Genomic DNA, 23,240 nt, shown 5'->3' with positions numbered 1-23,240 from the left:
TCCTGGAACAGGTTAACCCTGTCGTCTACCGTCTGGAACTTCCTCCAACGCCTAGGAATCACCGACACCTTTCATGTGTCCCTCCTAAAATCCGTTCATATGTCCCGGTTTTCTGAGTCATCAGCCGGGAAATTGGGCTCGTCTACGGACGATTATGAGGTGAAAGGTATCGTTGGGTGCAAGGTGGATCGTGGCAAAAAGTTCTATCTGGTGGACTGGAAGGGTCATGGCCCAGAGGAAAGGACCTGCGAACCTGTTGAGCACATTCGGGCTCCTCAGCTATTTGCAGCTTTTGAATGTAGCGAAGCCCAAGGAAGGGGGGTAATGTTAGGTGTCGAGATCCCGCCACTGCATAGGGGGAATCTCGAACCATGTCCGCTGTGGTCTCCCATTCTCCTCCAGCCACAGTGGAACCTGCTCAGCAGAGATGTCGATCCCAGCTCACGCTGATAATGTGGGCTTGGTTACTGCTGCCTTTCCAGGCTCAGCCTTTGTGACCAGCACTATTAAGCGGTGAGCAGATATTCCAGGGACTAAGTCCTGCTTTTCTTCTACTGAGCATGCCCACGGGACGACCTCTTATTGGATATCGGGGGTCACATGCTCAGGTCCTGTTGCAGCTCCGATTGGAGCACTAGGAAGATCTCGGAGAGCTGCAAGTATAAGAGGTTTGCATGGCCGCTCGGCCATGCGCTAGTATAAACTTTATATTGTGTACATGTGGATGCGTGTATGTTCTGGTGAAAGCTCCTAATCAATCCCCTCCCTAGCGTTGCTGTATGTGGTTTGGGTGTTTGGAGCTGACTAGCGCCAGATAGTGCTATCCTGCACAAAAACACGATCTTACTGCATCAAATTAGCCAGTGCGGCGCCGTGCGCAATTAATGCGCTTTCCAGGTCCTAGTCTGGGTGGTTAGTGGCATCCGCCAGGGCGGCACTGTACGCACTCAGTGCGGTAAATTATTATTCTGAGTTTCCCTGGCACCGCAGTTGCGGTGCTGAGCGCAAGTGGTCTAGAGGGACTCTAACCCCGTGTCTTGGGGCAGAGTCCTGTGACTCTATACTTGCGTTCTCTCTGCGGTATTGCGGTCCTGTGACACAACAGGGTTCACTTCCTTTATAGCGGGTGAAGCTAACCCGTGTCTGTTCTCATTATACCGCCATTTACTGTCCGCCATTACCGAGCAGCAGGTATCATCTCTGCACGGTGGACCTCGGGCTGCAAACGCACCTTATTCCATCTTTATAATTACTTGGTGCGTTCCGCCAGCCCTAACACTACAATTGTGTTTGGGTTAAAGATCATGAAATTGGTTGGATAAAGTTATATGAAATCTCACAGAATTATATAAAAAAAATTTCAGTGTAACTGGAGGCTTTGGATAATTTTCAATTGGTGCCAAATTGTTTTGGTAAATTTTTTTTAACCAATTTGAATAATCAAAACTGGATAGATTTTTGGTAATTTTGCGCTGATCCCTAGTTAGGACAATCAGGATTCATCTCGTTCAGCGCTTCATAAGTCCTGTGGTTTGCTGGGGAGATCTTAGACTACAGTGCTGCCCTGATGTTCATCTTCTTCGGTAAGGTCACAGTTAGAAACAGAATATTTGTTGCACAATTTTCTTTAAAAGAAAATCAGTTCCATATTAATACGCAATGAATCTTCACCTTTATTTTATGTTTTAGGTCTATAATCAAGAAAACAATTTGTGTACTATGGAGCTTACAAATCAAACTGTTACAAAAGATTTTATCCTGATTGGATTTTCTAGGAATTTCCAGATCTGCGTTTTCCTCTTTGTTGTGTTCTCTCTTATCTATATATTGACCATGTTGGGGAACAGTATCACAATCTTTATTATCATCGTCAGTCCTCAGTTACACACTCCTATGTATTATTTCCTCTGTAACTTGTCTATTTTAGATTTGTGCTTCTCATCATGCATTCTTCCAAAGGTGCTGTTTGATTTATTGTCAGAGGAGAGGAGAATTTCAGTCCTCGGCTGCTTGATACAAATGAACACCGCCATTTTCCTTGGTTGGATGGAGGCCTTGTTACTGGCGGTGATGGCCTATGACCGGTACATCGCTATATGCTTCCCTCTACGTTACACCACCATTATGAACTGGACTTTATGTAAATGTCTCACCGCCATTATGTTGGTAGTATGTTTCAGTGTATGCTCCATTTACACTATTTTTAAGCCTGTCAAATTCTGCAAAGAAAAAATTCTCAACCATTTCGCTTGTGAGATTCTGGTCCTTCAAGATCTTTTCTGCAACGCATTTTTTTACAATATAGCTACATTTATATCCAGCTTATTCGGACTGTTTATTACATTTTTCTTCATTGTGTTCTCTTATATTTGCATCATTGTTTCAATATTAAAAATCCGTTCAGCCAATGTGAGACTGAGGGCTTTCTCCACCTGCGCTTCCCACCTCATTGTGGTAATTATGTATATAGGGACAAGCACGGTCATATACATTGGACAAACGAGAAATTCACCCACTGTTAAATATGCTGCTCTGAATTATGACGTTTTCTCACCCGTCCTAAATCCTTTGATCTACAGCTTGAGGAATAATGAAGTGAAAGAAGCCTACAGGAAATTATTGCCTAAAGTGTACCTGTAATGTTAGGTGTCTTGTCAGAGTATCATGTCTGTGTATATGAGGAATGACACTATTTCAAGACATTTAATGACATGAATGCAGCTTTTTTCCCCTTTGCAGTCTCTATATGTTTTTTTAACTTGCCTCTGAACTAGTGGATGATGACTAGATGTTACGATCTCTCCCATACTCAATGCACACAGACATGAAGGATTTCTACTCTTCTGTCTGTATATACCACATGTCCAAAAGCAGCAGATGCATAGATAACATGATACAAAATTACTGAGCTGTGTATCTGTGAATACAGTATTAGAGAGAGAGCATCAGAGTGGATGGCATTGCACAGCGGTGTTGAGCAGTGTAGCTGTGAATGCAGCTTCTAAGTTAGATAATCTCTTAATTGAAAGCAAAATCATCTGTGTGTGCCACTCTGCCTTTCTCATACTGTAATAATCATAAGTTTAAACGTTTTTGAGGCTGTTATGTAACAAAATTGGTCATTTTCTTTGGCTTACCACCCAGAGACCAGTGGTAAAGCAGAACTATTTAATTAATTCCTTAGTGACAGAGTCAATTTGCAGCTTAATGACCAGGCCAATTTTTACAGTTCTGATCACTGTCAATTTATGCGGTTATAACTCTGGAACGCTTTAACAAATCCTGCTGATTCTTAGACTGTTTTTCCATGACATATTGTACTTTATGTTAGTGGTTAAATTTCTTTGATTGCTTGATGACTTGTGCTTATTTATGAAAAAAATGGAAATATGACGTAAGGTTTTAAAATTTCACAATTTTCAAAATTTAATTTTTATGCCCATAAATCAGAGAGATACAGTACTGACCAAAAGTTTGGACACACCTTCTCATTTAAGGATTTTTCTGTATTTTCATGACTATGAAAATTGTACATTCACACTGAAGGCATCAAAACTATGAATTATCACATGTGGAATTATATACTTAACAAAAAAGTGTGAAACAACTGAAATTATGTCTTATATTCTAGGTTCTTCAAAGTAGCCACCTTTTGCTTTGATGCCTGCTTTGCACACTCTTGGCATTCTCTTGATGAGCTTCAAGAAGTAGTCACCGGGAATGGTTTTCACGTCACAGGTGTGCCCTGTCAGGTATAATAAGTGGGATTTCTTGCCTTATAAATGGGGTTGGGACCATCAGTTGTGTTGTGCAGAAGTCTGGTGGATACACAGCTGATAGTCCTACTGAATAGACTGTTAGAATTTGTATTATGGCAAGAAAAAAGCAGCTAAGTAAAGAAAAACGAGTGGCCATCATTACTTTAAAGGGAACCTGTCACCCCCAAAATCGAAGGTGAGCTAAGCCTACCGGCATCAGGGGCTTATCTCCAGCATTCTGTAATGCATTCTGTAATGTTGTAGATAAGTTCCCGATGTATCCTGACAGATGAGAAATAGATGTTAGATTATACTCAACCAGGGGCGGTCCCGGTTCTCTTCTGGTCCGATGGGCGTCGCGGTCCGGTCCGGGGCCTCCCATCTTCTTACGATGACGTCCTCTTCTTGTCTGTAAAGTCTATAATCACTGCACTCATAACAGGAGATTTGCTTCAAGTGAATATTTTTATTTATAGGTGATAAGCGACAGGCAATTTGACGTTTCGGCCACACTGTGGCCTTGATCACAATGTCGCTGAAAAAAATGAAAAAAATATATATAACGTACAATATATACAGTGAAACAGTTAAATACAAGGCATATATCACATATTTACAAAGAGGGTGAAAACATGTCAGGAAGAATGAAATAATGAATGAGTGTGTTTGGTAATGGATTACAGGTGAATGAAGAAACACATATCGTTGGTGTGAGGAGCATCAGTAGGAGGCTAGGCAAAAAGGGTTGACAAAATTCATCCATGATGTAGTTGTATAGCATAGAAATGAATAAATAGACATACCGTTATATTGGTACGTCAGCAAGTCGTACTTGTACTTCCCCTTTGGTAAAAGATATGTTTGATAGGTATGTCCTGTTAGGGATAATAAAGTATCGTGAACCCACTTGGTAGATGTTATCATTAATAATAAATAGAGTGATATGGTGGGCTAGGCGAACTATGCAAAGGAGAAAAGGTGTGAGAGATTACTAGTGATGCACTATAAAATAGGGCAACATAAAAGTGGGATAGTCACCGTGAAGTATGGAGGGAGAGTGGAGCGGAGGGAAGGGAGATCACGAAGAATGGAATGGAGTTTACCACACTGGACCAACCATGTACTGGACTTGCAGGATTGATCAGTGGTTGTATGGCTGCAAGAAGGAAACAAATTGCCTATATGATGATGTGGATGAAATCTGTATAGATATCTATATTGTAGATCAATAAGGAAATACATATTTACCACATTACGTGGGAGTAGTGCTGAGGCCGCAATGCACTCAATGATATGTCATTGCTGTAGGGTAGAAGTTCGTACTGATAAGTACGACTGCAGTATATATGGCGGTACTTATCTGGGCGGTGAGCTTACATCCGGCGGTATCCAGAGGTAGGTGGCAGTACAAGCCGACGTTGGTGGTTAAGTGGGAGAGCTGGCAAAACTGTGCCCCAGCGGGGAGAAGCTGGTATGGCCATGACACCGTGCTGTATAAAGCGCCGGCCGGTCAGGTGACCGGAAGTGACGGACACCGCCGGCTCATGCGCAGTAGGAGGCAAAGTGCTCCCCAATGCTGCGTGTCCTCATGCTGTTTACATGTTGCCATGGGTGCGTTCCTGTGGTATGATGTGCGAATGAACAGAATAGTGGTATGGGAGATGTAAAGGAGGGAAATGTCCCGCATGTTCAGCAAGTGTATCATTGAATTGTTGTATACATAAAAAAACGAAAACAACAACTTCACACAAGGCACCATAGAAACAATATATATATCTTTATTATACACTAAAAGTAGCACAGCAAATCCCACAATACAGGAAAAAAGGTGGAGTACCTCTGAGCGTCAACCCCAAGCTCCTACTTCTTATAACACTCATAAGTATGCACAATATACATAAGGAATTGATACATGAAATTCAATAAACTCATAAAGAAGCTCCAAAATTGTGTCAAACAGGATAAAGTAGTGCAAATTAAGCACAACATTAATAATAATAAATAACATATATGTAGACCCAAGTACGGGATATCTATACATCAAAGTAGCAAAACAATCCTGTATGTGCACAATGTGAGCAGGCATGTAACACCGCAATCAGGACCAAGGTATAGTTACCAATTAGGGGAGCGCACGGAGGACCCACCACACCCGATGCGCGTTTTGCAAGAAATGCTTCGCCCAGAGGTGGTTGGGTACTGGCCTGTTGTAGTATATATACACAGAAGAACCAATGATAGAGACCGCAAATAATGAAAAATCGCCTGTCACCTGTAGAGATAACCAACGATTGGACAGCAGACTTATGAAGGAGAAAACAAAATCAACCGCGGCACACCAGCGTTGATGACCCCGGAAGTAAAGGAATCATTGCTGGGTGACTATCTAGCGCACGCGCACCCAAATGTCCATATGGACATTTATATGCGTTCTTGGCGTGCACATTATTTGGTTCACATTTTCTTATATGCCTAATTACTGTTTAACCTGCATTTCTATTTGTAGGCCGGTTTTTACTTTCTTTTTCAGTCCGTGTTTTAGTTTCCATTTGGTCTTTTTCCGTTCTTTAAAACGGTTTTGCATAACTACTTTGTGTTACGGCAGTCCTGTATATATTGTTTAGCTGCGCATCTATACCGGGGCGGCTTTTCCTATGGGCAGCGCCACACATGTCATTCTAACATCATGCGAGTTGCCGCGCCTCCTTTAGTGTGTTGTGGGTGCCGCGCTTTCATCCATAGGTGACAGGCGATTTTTCATTATTTGCGGTCTCTATCATTGGTTCTTCTGTGTATATATACTACAACTGCCCAGTACCTAACCACCCCTGGACGAAGCATTTCTTGCAAAACGCGCGTCGCGTGTGGTGGGTCCTCGGTGCGCTCCCCCAATTGGTAACTATACCTTGGTCCTTACACATTTTATATGATATTCTTTGATTGCGGTGTTACATGCCTGCCCACATTGTGCACATACAGGATTGTTTTGCTACTTTGATGTATAGATATCCCGTACTTAGTTCTACATATATGTTATTTATTTAGTGTTGTGCTTAATTTGCACTACTTTATCCTGTGTGACACAATTTTGGAGCTTCTTTATGAGTTTATTGAATTTCATGCATCAATTCCTTATGTATATTGTGCATACTTATGAGTGTTATAAGAAGTAGGAGCTTGGGGTTGACGCTCAGAGGTACTCCACCTTTTTTCCTGTATTGTGGGATTTGCTTTGCTACTTTTAGTGTATAATAAAGATATATATATTGTTTCTATGTTGCCTTGTGTGAAGTTGTTCTTTTCGGTTTTTTATGCATATTGCTTCATGGCCCCTTAGGGGATTTATTTAGGTGTATGTCGTTGTATACATAGGTAAAAAGGCATGGATGTAAAATGACTGTTTGTACATTGTAACCTGGATGTATGATAGAAATAAATCCAACAATTGGTACATGAGTAGACAATATGAAAGTTGTATAGGCAATAGTGTTGAGCGATACCGTCCGATACTTGAAAGTATCGGTATCGGAAAGTATCGGCCGATACCGGCAAAGTATCAGATCTAATCCGATACCGATACCCGATACCAATACAAGTCAATGGGACTCAAGTATCGGACGGTATTCCTGATGGTTCCCAGGGTCTGAAGGAGAGGAAACTCTCCTTCAGGCCCTGGGATCCATATTAATGTGTAAAATAAAGAATTAAAATAAAAAGTATTGCTATACTCACCTCTCCGACGCAGCCTGGACCTCACCGAGGGAACCGGCAGCGTTGTTTGCTTAAAATGCGCGCTTTTACTTCCTTCCGTGACGTCACGGCTTGTGATTGGTTGCGTGCCGCCCATGTGGCGGCGACGCGACCATCACAGCAAGCCGTGACATAATTTCAGGTCCTGAATGCAGAAATAGGCATCAGGACCTGAAATTACGTCACGGCTTGCTGTGATTGGTCGCGTTGCGGTCACATGGGCGGCACGCAACCAATCACAAGCTGTGACGTAATTTTAAAAATGCGCGTGTCTCCTGCCTCCCGTGACGTCACGGCTTGTGATTAGTCGCGTAGCCCATGTGACCGCGACGCGACCAATCACAAGCCGGAACGTAATTTTAAAATCATGAATGCCTAGAATTAGGCATTGAGGACCTGAAAATTACGTCACGGCTTGCTGTGATTGGTCGCGTCACGGCCACATGGGCGGCACCAATCACAAGCCGTGACGTCACGGAAGGAAGTAAAAGCGCGCATTTTAAGCAAACAACGCTGCCGGTTCCCTCGGTGAGGTCCAGGCTGCGTCGGAGAGGTGAGTATAGCAATATTTTTTATTTTAATTCTTTATTTTACACATTAATGTTGTTTCGATACCGATACCCGATACCACAAAAGTATCGGATCTCGGTATCGGAATTCCGATACCCGCAAGTATCGGCCGATACCCGATACTTGCGGTATCGGAATGCTCAACACTAATAGGCAATGCATATAGAATAAATAAGTTCAATGAATAATTATAAATGAATCAATCGATGTAAAGATGAGTAAATAAAAAATAAATCATATACAATGGATGCAAATAAATGAATAGATGAATACTAAAATAAATCAAATCAACTAAAAATTGTAGGAGTCCAAACTGTAGAGAAAAAAAAAAGGAAAAGAAAAAAAGAAAAAAGGAAAAAAAGGGGAAAAAAAGTAAAAGAAAAACTTATGCAGAGGCTTATGAGGGGGGAGGGGGAGGATGCTCAATCTTACTATCTCAGTACGACATGAGTCGAGACTACATGTGTATAAAGTCAATTGATCTAGGAGAAAAAGACCAGAGGTTTATTATATTAATCAGTCAATTTCACGATTCAGACCCTTGAGGTGAAGTGTGTCGAGGGTGTAAATCCAGTATGTTTCCTGCTGTCTTAGTAACTGGATATGACTACCTCCCCTCCATGGTCTTGGGACCTTTTCAAGTACCTGAAACCTGAGTTGGGCCACATTATGTTTGGCCTCTCTGAAATGTGCCGGTAGGGGTAACCATGTTTTCTCACATCTGATTGTCGATTTATGACTAGAAATACGGTCCCTGATGGCTTGGGTTGTTTCGCCCACATATAGCAAGCCACAGGGACATTTAATGATGTAGATGACAAAATTGGACTCACAAGTGTAGTAGTCCTTGATGGGATAGGATTTACCCGGTCGTGGATGGACCACCTCGTTCCCTTTGATTATATTAGAACAACTCATACAGTGTAAACAAGGAAATGTGCCCGTCCTTCTGTGTCCGCTAAGAGTCCTACTGGATGTAGACTTACAAGATACCAGGTCGGCCCTAACCACCCTATCTCTTATGTTCTTTGTGCGTCTTATGCACATAAGTGGAGGGTTTTTGAATAGCTGGATATTAGGATAAGCTTTGTTTAAGAGGGGCCAGTGTCTCCAGATTAGGTTATGGACCCTAAGCATGGATGGGTGATGGTTGTGGACAAAAGGCAATCTCGGGGTCTTATAGGTTGTGATTGTACTGGTAGTGGTTTCGTTGGATGCCCTGATGGATTCTGCTTCAAGGAGTTGTGGTGGGTAATTCCGGATCCTAAATTTTTCAGCCATTTCATGTAATCTGGTTTCTTTAATTATGGGGTTGGATGCGATCCTAGTCACCCTTTTGAACTGAGTTCTCGGGAGGCTATTTTTTGTTGCTAGGGGGTGGCAGCTGTTGTATAGGAGAAGGCTATTGCAATCTGTGGGTTTGGCATAGATATCAATGCTTAGTGATCCCCTAGTCTCCTTGAGGATTTTTGTGTTAAGGAAAGTGACTACATCAGTCTGGTATGATGATGTGAATGTTAATTCAGGTCTGATGGTATTGATATAGTGGTCGGACTCCAGGAGACTAGTTTGATCACCCTGCCAAATGCAAAAAATGTCATCAATATATCTATACCACGTCAGGGCCTGGTGTTGAAAGATGGGATTGGGATATATGTATTGTTGTTCAAAATGATCCATGTATAGATTTGCGTATGCTGGGCTACGTTGGACCCCATTGCGGTCCCACATGTCTGTATGTAAAAATTGTCTTAAAAAAGAAAGCAGTTTTCTCTCAGGACAAGATTAAATAAGTCTAAGCATAATTCTTGAGATCCCCTGTCAATGTTAGCTTCCTGTAAAGTGAGACATACTGCTTCTATTCCTTTGTAACGGACGATAGAGGTGTATAGGCTATTGACGTCAAAGGTCCAAGGATGCTCTCGGGTGGAACTTGGTTAATGTCACGTAATTTGTTAAAAAAAAATCACCTGTATCAAGGTTAAATGATTTTGTTGCATTGGTATATGGTGTCAGGAGTTTTTTAAGAAAAACTGAATGGGGGTTGAGGATGGAATCGGTTGATGCTACTATTGGATGGCCTGGTGGGTTATGGAGATTTTTATGTATCTTTGAGGAGAATATATAACACAGGCGTTACAGGGTGGTGGTTAAGTAGATATGTCTTTGTTTTACTGTCAATGATCTTGAGTTCAAGGTGTTTGTCCAGAACTGAGTTGATTTTGTTATGTATCGAGGTGGTGGGGTCACAATGGACCTTTCTATATGTGGTGTCATCAGAGACAGAGAGTTGTCTCTTGAATTCGGCCACATAGTAACTTCTATTCATGATCACAATGGCTCCCCCCTTGTCTGCTGGTTTTAAGGCAATGTTTCTATTGTCCATGAGAGATTCAAGGGTCTGTTTCTCTGAGGGATTTAAATGATGGCAGACAGGGAGGAAGCCAAGGTGGTGGTCATGGATTATTCTTTTAATGTCCCTGTCCAACAGATCAATGAATGTCTTGGCTGCATGGTGGGTTTTGGACAGCATGAAATTGCTGGGATTACGTAAACCTAGAGTGTCGATCGTGATTTTGGGGCCCACATCCCGATTAGGTACTGTACCTAATGTGCTAATGTTGGGCTGAGGTGTGTCATTGAAGTGTACCTTGAGTTTAAGACTCCAGTAGAAGCAATGGAGGTCTTTTTCTAGCTGGAAAGAATCCCATCTGGGTGTGGGGCAGAAAGGCAAGCCCATATTTAGAATTTTTAGTTCAGTGGGAGAAAGAGAGTAGTCAGAAATATTCACTACTATGTTTGGACTCCTACCTTCTTTGATTGGGCCTCTTTGACCTTTCCTGGCACCTACGCACTGCAGTACTTTGCTCTGCCCTCAACAGAGCAGACAAAGTACACCTGCGCCAGAGCCGCAGCATGAAGACAAGAAAAGGACGTCATTGTAAGAAGATGGGAGGCCCCGGACCGGACCTCGACGCCCCTCGGACCAGAACAGAACTGGGACCGCCCCTGGGTGAGTAAAAGCTAACATCTTTCTCTCACCTTTCAGGATACATCGAGGGCTTATCTACAGCATTACAGAATGTTGTAGATAAGCCCCTGAAGCCTGTGGGCTTAGCTCACCTTCGATTTTGGGGGTGAAAGGTTCCCTTTAAGAAATAAAGGTCAGTCAGTCCGAAAAATTGGGAAAACTTTGAAAGTGTCCCCAAGTGCAGTTGCAAAAACCATCAAGCGCTACAAAGAAACTGGTTCACATGAGGGCCGCCCCAGAAAAGGAAGACCAAGAGTCACCTTTGCTTCTGAGGATAAGTTTATCTGAGTCACCAGCCTCAGAAATCGTAGGCTAGCAGCAGCTCAGATTACAGACCAGGTCAATGCCGCACTGAGTTCTAGCAGCAGACTCATCTCTACAACAACTGTTAAGAGGAGACTTTGTGCAGCTGGAATTCATGGTAAAATAGCTGCTAGGAAACCACTGCTAAGGATAGGCAACAAGCAGAGGAGACTTGTTTTGACTAAAGAACACAAGGAATGTACATTAGTGGAAATCTGTGCTTTGGTTTGATGAGTCCAAATTTGAGATCTTTGGTTCCAACCACCGTGTCTTTGTGCGATGCAGAAAAGGTGAACGGATCGACTCTACATGCCTGGTTCCCACCGTGAAGCATGGAGGAGGAGGTGTGATGGTGTGGGGGTGCTTTTCTGGTGACACTGTTGGGGATTTATTCAAAATTGAAGGCATACTGAACCAGCATGGCTACCACAGCATCTTGCAGCGGCATGCTATTCCATCCGGTTTGCATTTAGTTGGACCATCATTTATTTTCAACAGGACAATGACCCCAAACACACCTCCAGGCTGTGTAAGGGCTATTTGACCAAGAAGGAGAGATGACCTGGCCTGCACAGTCGCCAGACCTGAACCCAATCGAGATGGTTTGGGGTGGGCTGGACCACAGAGTGAAGGCAAAAGGGCCAACAAGTGCTAAGCATCTCTGGGAACTCCTTCAAGATTGTTGGAAGACCATTTCCGTTGACTCTTGAAGCTCATCAAGAGAATGCCAAGAGTGTGCAAAGCAGTCATCAAAGCAAAGACATCCTATGCAAAGACATCTGACAACTTCTGTTACTGGATGAACTACTCCACTACATTTCTTTGGTAGATGCACAGCGGTACGCATTGTTGATGAAGCCTAGAAAGAGTATAATAATAATCATTTTATTTTTATAGCGCCGACAGATTCCGCAGCACTTTACATTTTAGGGGGGACTTACACAGACGATAGACATTACAGCATAACAATAAACACAAAGATGAAAACAGATACCAAGAGGAATGAGGGCCCTGCTTGCAAGCTTACTATCTATAAGGAAAAAGATTAGACAGGAAAGGTGGATAGTAACAATTGTTTTCGTTGTTCAGAACAGCCAAAGTGTAAGAATCGGGTGTTCATGTAATGCTGTATGAACCGGTTATCAGCCTAAGTATGTAACAATACAGACAAAGGGGGCTATTAAATGCATGAAGCATGTGAGAACATGATGAGAGGAACCATGGAAATGGTAAAAAAGTTTGAATGAGCAATACTTGGATAGTTAGGTTAATGCGTGGAGATGGTAGTCCAGTCTGGACAAATACATTTTTAGGGCATGTTTAAAACTGTGGGGATTGGGGATTAATCATATTAACCTAGGTAGTGCATTCCAAAGAATTGGCGAAGCATGTGAAAAGTCTTGGAGACGGGAGTGGGAGGTTCTGACTATTGAAGATGTTAACCTCAGGTCATTAGCAGAACGGAGGGCACGGGTAGGGTGGTAGACTGAGACGAGGGAGGAGATGTAGGGTGGTGCTGAGCCATGGAGTGCTTTGAGTGATTCTGGAGTGGATGGGTAACCATTGTAATGGCTGGCACAAGGTAGAGGCATTGGTGTAACGGTTGGTGAGCAATATGATCCTGGCTGCAGCATTCAAGACAGAATGGAGATGAGAGAGTTACAATAGAGAATTAACTAAAGAGTAGAGAATTACAATAGTCCAGATGAAAATGAATAAGAGAAACAGTTTTTGCAGAGTCGAAAGTAAGAAAGGGTCGAATTCTAGAAATGTTTTTGAGGTGCAGATAACAAGACCGAGCCAGTGATCAGATGTGGGGAGAGAATGAAAGCTCAGAATCAAGTATGACCCCAAGACAATGGGCATGTTGCTGGGGAGTAATGGTGGAACCACACACGGAAATGGCAATGTCGGGCATAGGTACATTATTAGAAGGAGGAAACACAAGGAGATCGGTTTTTGACAGGTTCAGTTTCAGATAGAGGGAGGACATGATATTAGAGACAGCATTAAGACAATTACTGGTGTTTTCTAAAACGGCAGACGTGATATCAGTTGAAGAGTTGTATAATTGGGTGTCATCTGCATAGAGATGGTTCTGGAAACCAAATCTACTGATTGTTTGACCATTAGGGGCAGTAGAACCGATCCTTGAGGAACCCCAACAGTAAAGGGAAGATGAGAGGAGACGGAGCCAGCAAAAGATATAGTGAAGGAGCGGTCAGAGAGATGGGAGGAAAACCAGGAGAGAAGTGTTCCTGAGGCCGATGGAGCGGAGCATAGTGAAGAGGAGCTGATGATTCACAGTGCCGACTGTTGCAGAGAGATCCAAGAGAATTAGCGTGGAGTAGTGACCATTAGATTTAGAGTATGTGCTCGAGTGGATGGCAGCCACAGCTTCAAGTGGCCTCTCCTCCTCTTCCTCCACCTCAACATCACACTCAGTATAGTCCACAGAGGTGACACCCAAATTCCTCTTGCTTCCCCCTGCGTCCCAACTCTCCAACTGTACAACTGACTATGGAGCCACAGATAGATGAGTCTGAAGAGCTGTTCACACATTCTATGCCATGGTCATCAGAAGTGTACTGAAAAGCTTCACAGAGTCAAGGGGAGGAAATCTGCACAGATGCACAACATTTTTTGGATCTGGAACAGGACGAAGTAGGGTCCGAGCAGCATCCTGACCCTTATCATTAGACGCTAACCCCTGGGGGGAGGTGATGCTGATGAGACTCAGATATCTGAGGCTCATGCAGACTGTACTGTGCTCTCAGAACATGAAGAGGAGGAGGGCGACTCCAAGGGTGAGAAATGTGATAACACAGAGGATGATGATGATGAGTTGTTGTATCCCAGTTGGCGTGAACATAGAGGCACACAGCTGAAGACGAGGTGGTTACGTTGCACCGTCCATCGCAGAGATGTAGTGATGCAGCCACAATAGGCAATGCACCCTCAGCCACAACTGTGGCTGTGACCAGCAGCATCTGAAGGGTCTGGAGCTCATAGTGGTGGCAAAGGATGCCTAGCCTCGGCCTTTTTTTAAAACTGCAAAAATGACTTAACTCATGTAATCTGTCAACTTTGCAAAAAAAATCTGAGTAGAGGTAAAAAGTGCAATAATTTGACTGCTACATGTATGAACTTTCACATGCGCAGCAAACATGCGTTATTCTGGGAATCCCACTGCACAAAAATGCAGACCAGCAGACCTCAATAACCTTCAGCTGCCTCATCAATCACATCTGCTGCTTCTTCCTCCTCCTCTGTTACCGTACCAACTCTTGAGATGCAGGTCTTCGACCGCGGAACGTCGGCTTCTTTACCCTCTCCAGTCACGCTGACTGAGAGCCCGCCGTCAGCTGTAATAGATGCAAACATGCCTGCTGTTTTAGATCCATCTCAGAGAACAAGCAAACCACAACTTTCGCAATCCACCGTAACATCTCCGCCTGCACCTCTCTCACTGTCCAGCAGTTTGTTCGTTTCACTGTACTCCACCCTCTCTCAGCACTGCAGTCAGCTCCCGGTACCGCAGCTCTGGTCACATAAAAGATTGTTTCCTCCAATGCATGATAAAGCTAAGAGGCTGAACTCCACCATCTCCAATCTGTTGGCCACTTAATGCTGCCTTTCCGCCTGGTAGATACAGACGGCTTCCGAAAGCTGATGGCCATAGCAGTCCCCCAGTACCAACTGCCCAGTCGCCATTACTTTTCTAAGAAACCTGTGCCTGCATTACCTCAGCATGTCGCAGACAACATCACCCATTCCTTGACTAATTCTCTGTCTGCCAGGGTGCATTTCACCATGGAAACTTGGATGAGTAATCATGGCCAAAGGCGCTACATCTTGCTAACTGGGCACTTGGTGACTCTGGTGGCTGTGGGGGCAAGCGCTGTTCCACAAGTCTTGGAATCCCCATGGCTTGCAGGACAAACCTCTACATTTCACACTACCAACACTGCTTCTGCCTCTTCCTCAATCTCCTCTAGGGCCTCCACCTGGTCCCTCAACCTCTGCCTTAAGGAGACACGTGCTCCTGAGTGCAGAGCGCATCCCTATTGCCTGCATAGCCAGGGCTCACTGCAATCAGGCAGAGTTGAAATTGAGATGCCTTGGAGATCGCAGTCATACAGCTGAAGAGTTGTGAACAGCTCTCCAGGCTGAGTTTGATCAGAGTTGTCTCTGCTGAACGTTCATCCAGGGAAGGCCATGTCCGATAATGATGCACACCTAGTGGCGGCCCTATGACGAGGCTAGCTCACACATGTGCCTTGCATGGCTCACGTCCTCAACCTGGTGGTACAGCATGCTCTCTGCTACTATCATGGCCTGGGTGAGCTGCTCCAGAAAGCATGGAAGTTGTGTGCTCATTTCCGCTGTTTGCACCCCTCAGGTCATTGACTTGCATCAATACAGAGGTCTTTGCCCATGCCAGTTTACAGGTTGATATGCGATGTGCTGACATGGTGGAATTCCACTCTGCCCATGTTGCAGTGACTGTAGCAGCAGCAACAAGCCCTGACACAGTATGTCAAGTTGTATAGCCTGGGACAGCTCAGTACCGACGTGGCACATATCACTTTTACAGAGTGGGCAAAGATAAAGGACCTCTGCACACTTCTGCACAGTTTCAAAATGGCTACTAAAATGGTTAGTGCTGATGCCACCATCATCAGCATCACTATTCAGGTCATCTATATGCTGGAGCAGACTTTGAATAGTCTGCGAAAGGAGATGGTGGGCCCAGAAGAAAAGTAGGAAGCAGAGAAGGATGTGGAAGGGATAACATTGTCTCTAAGTTCCAGACTGTCATCACACTGGCGGATGCCAAGGGAGGGTGGATTACTGCCATCGAGTGGGGCTGGTGAAAACAGACAAATTGTTATCAAAGGTGCAAGATCTGAGGAACAAATGGAGGAGGAAGAGGTGATGGGCGAGCAACTGCCAGATGAATGAATGATATATGATAATCCTCACATCTCTGATGTTTGTGGTTGGTGGGAGGAGACAGAGGAAACAAGCATCATTGTTACCCTGCCATCAAAACAGCATGGACTTGGACCTCATATGAGTGCGTTCTTGCTGCAATATCCTCAACATGATCCCTGTATAGTTATGATTAGGAATACTGCTGACTACTGAGTTGCCACTCTGTTGGATCCACATTATAAAACCAAATTTTGACAGATGATTCCCACCCTAGAAAGAGACCGGCAAATGCTAGATTTTTGAAACACGCTTTTACACAACCATAAGAGAGCTTTTCCCCCAAGACAGCAGTGAAGCACACAGTTCACATTGCAGCTTGAGGCTTCAAACCTCAATTTGTCAATGCTAAAACATTAGCAGCAGCAGTTGCAGCAGCAGTAGCGTAAGTGGAAGAAGCAATTTCTGGGAGTCCTTTCACACTTTTTTTTAGAACAGATTGTGCACCAGCACAACAGAATCCAAGTTTTACACGTGCTGAATGAATGAAGAGGATGGTGCAGGAGTACCTAGAACTGAATATCAATACCATCAGGGAGGGTGTGGACCCTTTCACATTTTGATCTTCCAAAATGGATGAGTGGCCTGAACTCGCCTCACATGCCTTGGAGGTTTTATCATGCCCGGCAGTCAGTGTTCTCTCTTAAGCCAGCGTTCTCTCTTAACGTGTCTTCAGTGCTGTTGGCTGTATCCTGACGGTTAAGCGCAGCCATCTGTCTCCTGAAAGTGTAGACCGCCTAAACTTTCATCAAGATGAACAAGTCATGGATCTCAAAAGACTTTTGCTCCCCAATTGCAGACTGTACAGACTAGGTAATATTGCATTTTTAGTGTGCTGCATTAATGTAACGTAACTGCACTCTGTGATATCTTTAGTGTGGCTTCTGTGCCTGCTGTGGCTGCTGCTGATGTTAATGCAGTGCCCCAGAGTCCTGGTCGTTGCAATAATATCATTCTTCCACCAGGGGGAGTGATATTACGTCTGAAGGCAATAAAGGAGATCTTCCTACCAGGTATCACAAACCATACACCACACTTCACACTCCAGTCCGCCAGGGGGAGCCTGGCTCCTATCTACTAGGGCACTCCTCACAATTAGGTAAAAACTGGTGGGCTGGATAGAAAGTTAGTCAGAAGCTGACTGGGCTTTGCCCAGGCAACATCCTGTCAGGCAGACAGGGGGAAAAGGAGGAACATCGGAGCTGCAGACAGAGAGGTCCCTGGCAGGGGTGGGATCCTGTCAGAGGCCTAGATAGAAGGCTATGGAGCTGCGCCTGCCCCACGTGCGGCAGCATCCTAAGGAAGGACACGAAGGGAACTGTATTGTATTGGGTGAGAAACGAAGTCATAGCACAAGGAGAGAAAACCAGAGGGAGTTCTGTCCTGCGAGAGGCTGCCTCCCTCTGAGGCGCAGAAGCCAGTCTCTGGAACACCGAGGGAGCAACTGTCTCCAAGCCTTGCTCCAGAGACCGTCAGGACAGTCAATTCCAGGTTGGCTGCCCGACCATATACCCAGGAGGCATGGTGGCAACTTGGGGGGCTGGGGCATCTCTAGAGTCCCTGTAAAAAGCCTCAGGCCACTAGTCATACGGGTTTGTCCTATCCATACCATCTGGGGGACAGAGAGGAAGACATAACACCTAGAACATCTACAACAGTTGTGAGGACCTTACCGAGAAGCTCAGCAGGGAGGTACTACAACACACAGGCGCTATTGGAAGGCTACTGATTTCCACCTGGATAGGGGAACTCTGGATTTGCCTTCAGACCGGCCGGACTCTGCCTACCCTGTGGTCTGTACCCTGGACTGTGGACGCTGAAGTCTTCAGTAAAAGGTAAAGAGACAGCAACCTTGTGTCCTCGTTATTCACTGTGCCTTACATCCTCCAACATCTACACTCTGGGAAGCCCTGGGGATACACTTCACCTGTGGGAAGGTATACCATCTAGCTGCCATAACATCACCCCAGCGGACCCCTAAGCAGCATTGGTCACCCTGACCGAATACCACAGGTGGCGTCACGAACATTCCCCATTAAAGACCTTTCCCATATATAAACTCCTTTACTGGACACCCCTGAGGGCCAGGGGCCGGATCAGCCACCGTGACATCCCCTGAACTGAAGGACCTGGTGCCGAGTACCCCATTGCCCTAACGTGGGGGCGATCCATTAACACATTTTGTGGAAATGTGAACAGTCATGGTTGGTCTACATGGGTGGTCTGCTGAATTGGGTGTAGTGGAAGACGTGTCAGTCCCTATTATACTATTTCTATTCTCTTAAACTTTATTCCACTTCGGTGGTGTCTAGTGTTGAGCGATGCCGTCCGATACTTGAAAGTATCGGTATCGGATAGTATCGGCCGATACCCAAAAAGTATCGGATATCGCCGATACCGATACCCGATACCAATACAAGTCAGTGGGACACCAAGTATCGGAAGGTATCCTGATGGTTCCCAGGGTCTGAAGGAGAGGAAACTCCCCTTCAGGCCCTGGGATCCATATTAATGTGTAAAATAAAGAATAAAAATAAAAAATATTGATATACTCACCCTCTGACGCGCCCTGGTTGTAACCGCCAGCCTCCGTTCATAAGAATGAGCGCTTGAAGGTCTTTCAAGCGCTTGAAAGACATTAGATGACGTCGCGGCTTGTGATTGGTCGCATTGCGGTCACGTGACCGCTCCACGACCAATCACAGGCCGCGACGTCATTTAAGGACTTTCAAACGCTCATTCTTATGAACGGAGGCTGGCGGTTACAACCAGGGCGCGTCAGAGGGTGAGTATATCAATATTTTTTATTTTTATTCTTTATTTTACACATTAATATCGATCCCGATACCGATTCCCGATACCACAAAAGTATCGGATCTCGGTATCAGAATTCCGATACAGCAAATATCGGCCGATACCCGATACTTGCGGTATCGGAATGCTCAACACTAGTGGTGTCAGTTCCCCATTTTTTAAAATGTGAAAACTCCAAGTTGGGTGTCCATCTGCTGTACTGGGTGTAGTGGAAGACCTGTCGGTCCCTATTATACTATTTCTACTCTCGTGAAATTTATGCCACTATGGTGGTGTCTGCCAATAATTTTTGGAAATGTGAACATTCCTGGTTGGGTGTCCATATGCTGGATTTTGCATAGTGGATGACCTGTCGGTCCCTATTATACTATTTTTACTCTCGTGGAATCTATGGCAGGTAGTGGTGTTGCATCTGGTTTCAGGGCTCCCAGCACAGGAGGCCTACACCGATTCCTCACCCACCTCGTCTTACTGTGACGTTCAATCGAAAGCTGGAAATGCTGTCCCAGACCCCGATACTTCATGCCAGGCTGATTGCTGCAGTTCCATGCTACAATTAGTACTGTGGGTGAATTGAGGCCACTTTCTTGGTGTCTGTCCCTCAATTGATGTGTTTTGGCAGCATTTGGGGCCGTTATAAGGTGTTGCGCATGTGTTTGTTTTTGCTTTCCAGCGACATGAATGGCGATTGGTTATTTTCGGCGAATATTGCAATACAATTAATTAATTGGCGAATATTGCAAATTCGGCATTCGTAATTTGAACTGAACATTGAAATATTCGCTCTTCTCTCTTAATAATGCCAAAAAAATATCTTGGGTAAATGAAGCTAGAAATCTCCTTAAATGTCACCTTCTGAACTTCAAATCAGCCACGAAGATGTTACAGCGATTCTGCTGGATGAAAAAAAATCACCTTGAGATGATTCAGAATTTACGCCGGGGAAATCATTCATATAATTGGAGCAAATAAGAAATCTTGATAATGAATAGAACTGTTACATTGATCTCCGGAGGGTTATTCTATTCTCTATAACTCAAGGTAAAAGATTATAAATGCTGCACAGAATAAGAGAATCAGACGCCGGACGCAAGACTCAAAACACATTTCATTGCATTTATTTGGAAATTATAACTAACTCTCATCTTTATTTGTATTTTCTTTACATTTTTATTACATTCTCTGCTGTGAAACAAAACAAAAATGTAATTAGAATTGGCATGTATTTCTTTTTTTTCGGCTCATGAGATGATTTCTTTGCTGGAGGATTTGTAGTTTAAAAGTCAATGTAATTATTCTAAATGAACATCACTGCTAAATGTAAATTCAATTAATATTTCCCCAGACAAGGTCTCGTACGGCGTTATGTAAATAACTGTAAGTAAATTAAATGATGGAATTGTCTAGTTGTTATTATTATCATTATCATTAATTATCTTATTTGGATAGCGTTTTTTCATTTTATAGCTTCATTATTTTTTCTATTATTTTTACGTAGCATATATAGTTATGGCAAAACGTTAGTGACCGAAATTAAAGCTTTTTTTTTTTTTAATTTGAAACACGCAGATTTATCAATCTTTCATCTTCAGTGACTCTATAGATAAAGACAAAGGTATTGAAATGAAATAAAAAAATAAATATTGATTTAATAATAATCCAGCTAAATAAATGACAGATATTCCATTTCCTTCTTGCTAAATACATCATTCATTGCATATAAACCTAGAAAGCAGCAATTAAACTGCTAACTCAATGAAGTGAACCAAACAAAAAATTCTTAAAATAAATAATTTATTGTTAACATTAAAAAGGTCTAAAACCACCACATTTCAATAATTCACAGAGCTGTACCCCAAAACAGAGAGGGAATACCGATAATAGACCATTGGCACAGAGCCAATATAGTGCAGCATACAGGGAAAAATAAATAAATAACTAATTGAACCTACTAATGCAGATTATACCTAAACCAAAATCCATTAAAAAAACCAAAAATACAGGGCAACGACCAGAAAAAATATAAAAGGTGCTATAAGGCATCCATATTAACGGTCTCCATAAAAGGGTTAGCATATACGTCTGTATGGTAATAGTCTGCAGTGAGATTACACATTAAGTAAATGATAATATTACCTTTTCCCGGGCCATGTATAGAGAGGCAAAAAGTGTCTAACGGTGTCCCCCTCCGGCGCCCCGACGCGCGTTTCGTCCTTTGCTTCATTTCCTTCTGGCTAAGTACATTATTGGTTCCAACACAGAGTATTAACTCGTTTATCTGAACCAACCTCCAGCAGAGTCTACCGCTCTCTAACCATATCTTTGTCTCATTGGTCAAGATCATAATGCTGAGATTACAAATCAAATACTACATAGAAACTGAGATTTATTTCTGTGCATCTTCCATAAAGTGAAACAATACTAAAATTAAGTAAAGTATGTGATTTTATTGGTACAAAAATGACTTAAAAACAATAATAAACACAAAGAAATAATGAAAGGAAAAGACGAAAAACAAGAAATACCCGAGATAAATGAACAAAACTTGGTGTAAATGAACGAGGCCCCAGATCGCTGCATAGAAATATCCAGCAAAAATAGACTGCATCATACACACCAGTGTTAGTGACCCGGATCGCTTGAGTAAAATGGGCCTGATTTGCCTTGTTCACCAAAGTGGAGTGACTTTTAATGAATTAAATGGGTGGGTTTAGCTTCACCTCGCACCACCCAATTTTGCAAAGCTGCCCCTGACTGGTGAAAAAATTACAACTGTCTCTAAATTGTTGCACAACTTGTAAATTTTGCAAAAATGTTGCTACATTTGAATGTGTATTATGCAAAAATACAACTCACTTATATGCTGATTGGAGCTGCTTCTCTATGGTGCGTGATGTTAGGTGATAATGATGATGCTGATGCTGCTTGAAACTGATTTTCCAGGATTGTGATGTTCTGGAGCACAGGCGACTCTTTGCGATAACTTTTGATATGAACGAATTGCGCTAATAAGTGTTTTTGAACACAGATGCATATTACACAGCAGGTCTCCTCAAAGTGGCAAATTCATCACTGCTCATATACATCACATAGGAAACACTGGGAATGGAGCACACATCTTATGGGAGACACTGGGGCTTGAGTATATAGCACACATCACAACATTCAGTTTGTTCAATGTTAAATTAGTGTAACTGGCGTTTTGCTCCTCTGCAATGTCTGTGAATTCCGCACCCATAGCCATAGTCAACATCACTTTGACATGACTACAATTGTGTTTGGGTTAAAGAGCATGAAATTGGTTGGATAAAGTTATATGAAATCTCACAGAATTATATACATTTTTTTTAGTGTAAGTGGAGGCTTTGGATAATTTTCAATTGGTGCCAAATTGATTCAGTAAATTCTTTTTAACCAATTTGAATTAATCAAAACTGAATGGATTTTTGGTAATTTTTTGCTTATTTTCTAGTTAGGACAATCAGGATTCATCTCGTTCTGCGCTTCATAAGTCCTGTGGTTTGATAGGGTGGTCATAGACTACAGTGCTGCCCTGATATTACTCCTCTTCGGTAAGGTTACAGTTAGATACTGAAGATTTGTTGCAGAAATTTCTTTAAAGGGAACCTGTCACCACCAAAATCGACGATGAGCTAAGCCCACCAGCATCAGGGGCTTATCTCCAGCATTCTGGAATGTTGTAGATAAGCCCCCGATGTATCCTGAAAGATGAGAAAAAGAGGTTAGATTATAGTCACCCAGGGGTGGTCCTGGTACGATGGGCATCGCGGTCTGGTATGGCGCCTCCCATCTTCTTACAATGACATCCTCTACTTGCATTCACACTGCGGCTCCGGCGCAGGCGTACTTTATCTCCCTGTTGAGGGCAAAGCAAAGTACTGCAGTGCACATGCACCAGGAAAGGTCAGAGAGGCCCTGCACCTGCGCACTGCAGTACTTTGCTCTGCCCTCAAAAGGGAGATAAAGTACGCCTGCGCCGGAGCCGCGGCGTGAATGCC

General features: G+C 43.4%; 1 long non-coding RNA gene across 1 annotated transcript; it reads right to left on the bottom strand.

The window, feature by feature from the left end:
- Nucleotides 1-3,107: 3,107 nt before the first annotated feature.
- On the bottom strand, nt 3,108-5,267 carry LOC143808810 (uncharacterized). The gene is made up of 4 exons (XR_013222007.1): nt 5,007-5,267; nt 4,797-4,914; nt 4,562-4,633; nt 3,108-4,293 (listed from the first exon to the last, which is right to left on the bottom strand). It is a non-coding gene; the product is annotated as an uncharacterized LOC143808810 (long non-coding RNA).
- Between the last annotated feature and the right edge of the window lie 17,973 nt (nt 5,268-23,240).

The sequence above is a fragment of the Ranitomeya variabilis genome, chromosome 2 (assembly GCF_051348905.1).
Source record: "Ranitomeya variabilis isolate aRanVar5 chromosome 2, aRanVar5.hap1, whole genome shotgun sequence".
NCBI classification, from domain to species: Eukaryota; Metazoa; Chordata; class Amphibia; order Anura; family Dendrobatidae; genus Ranitomeya; species Ranitomeya variabilis.
The sequence above is the reverse complement of the archived record's forward strand: the minus strand, read 5'-3'. Positions and strand labels throughout refer to the sequence as shown.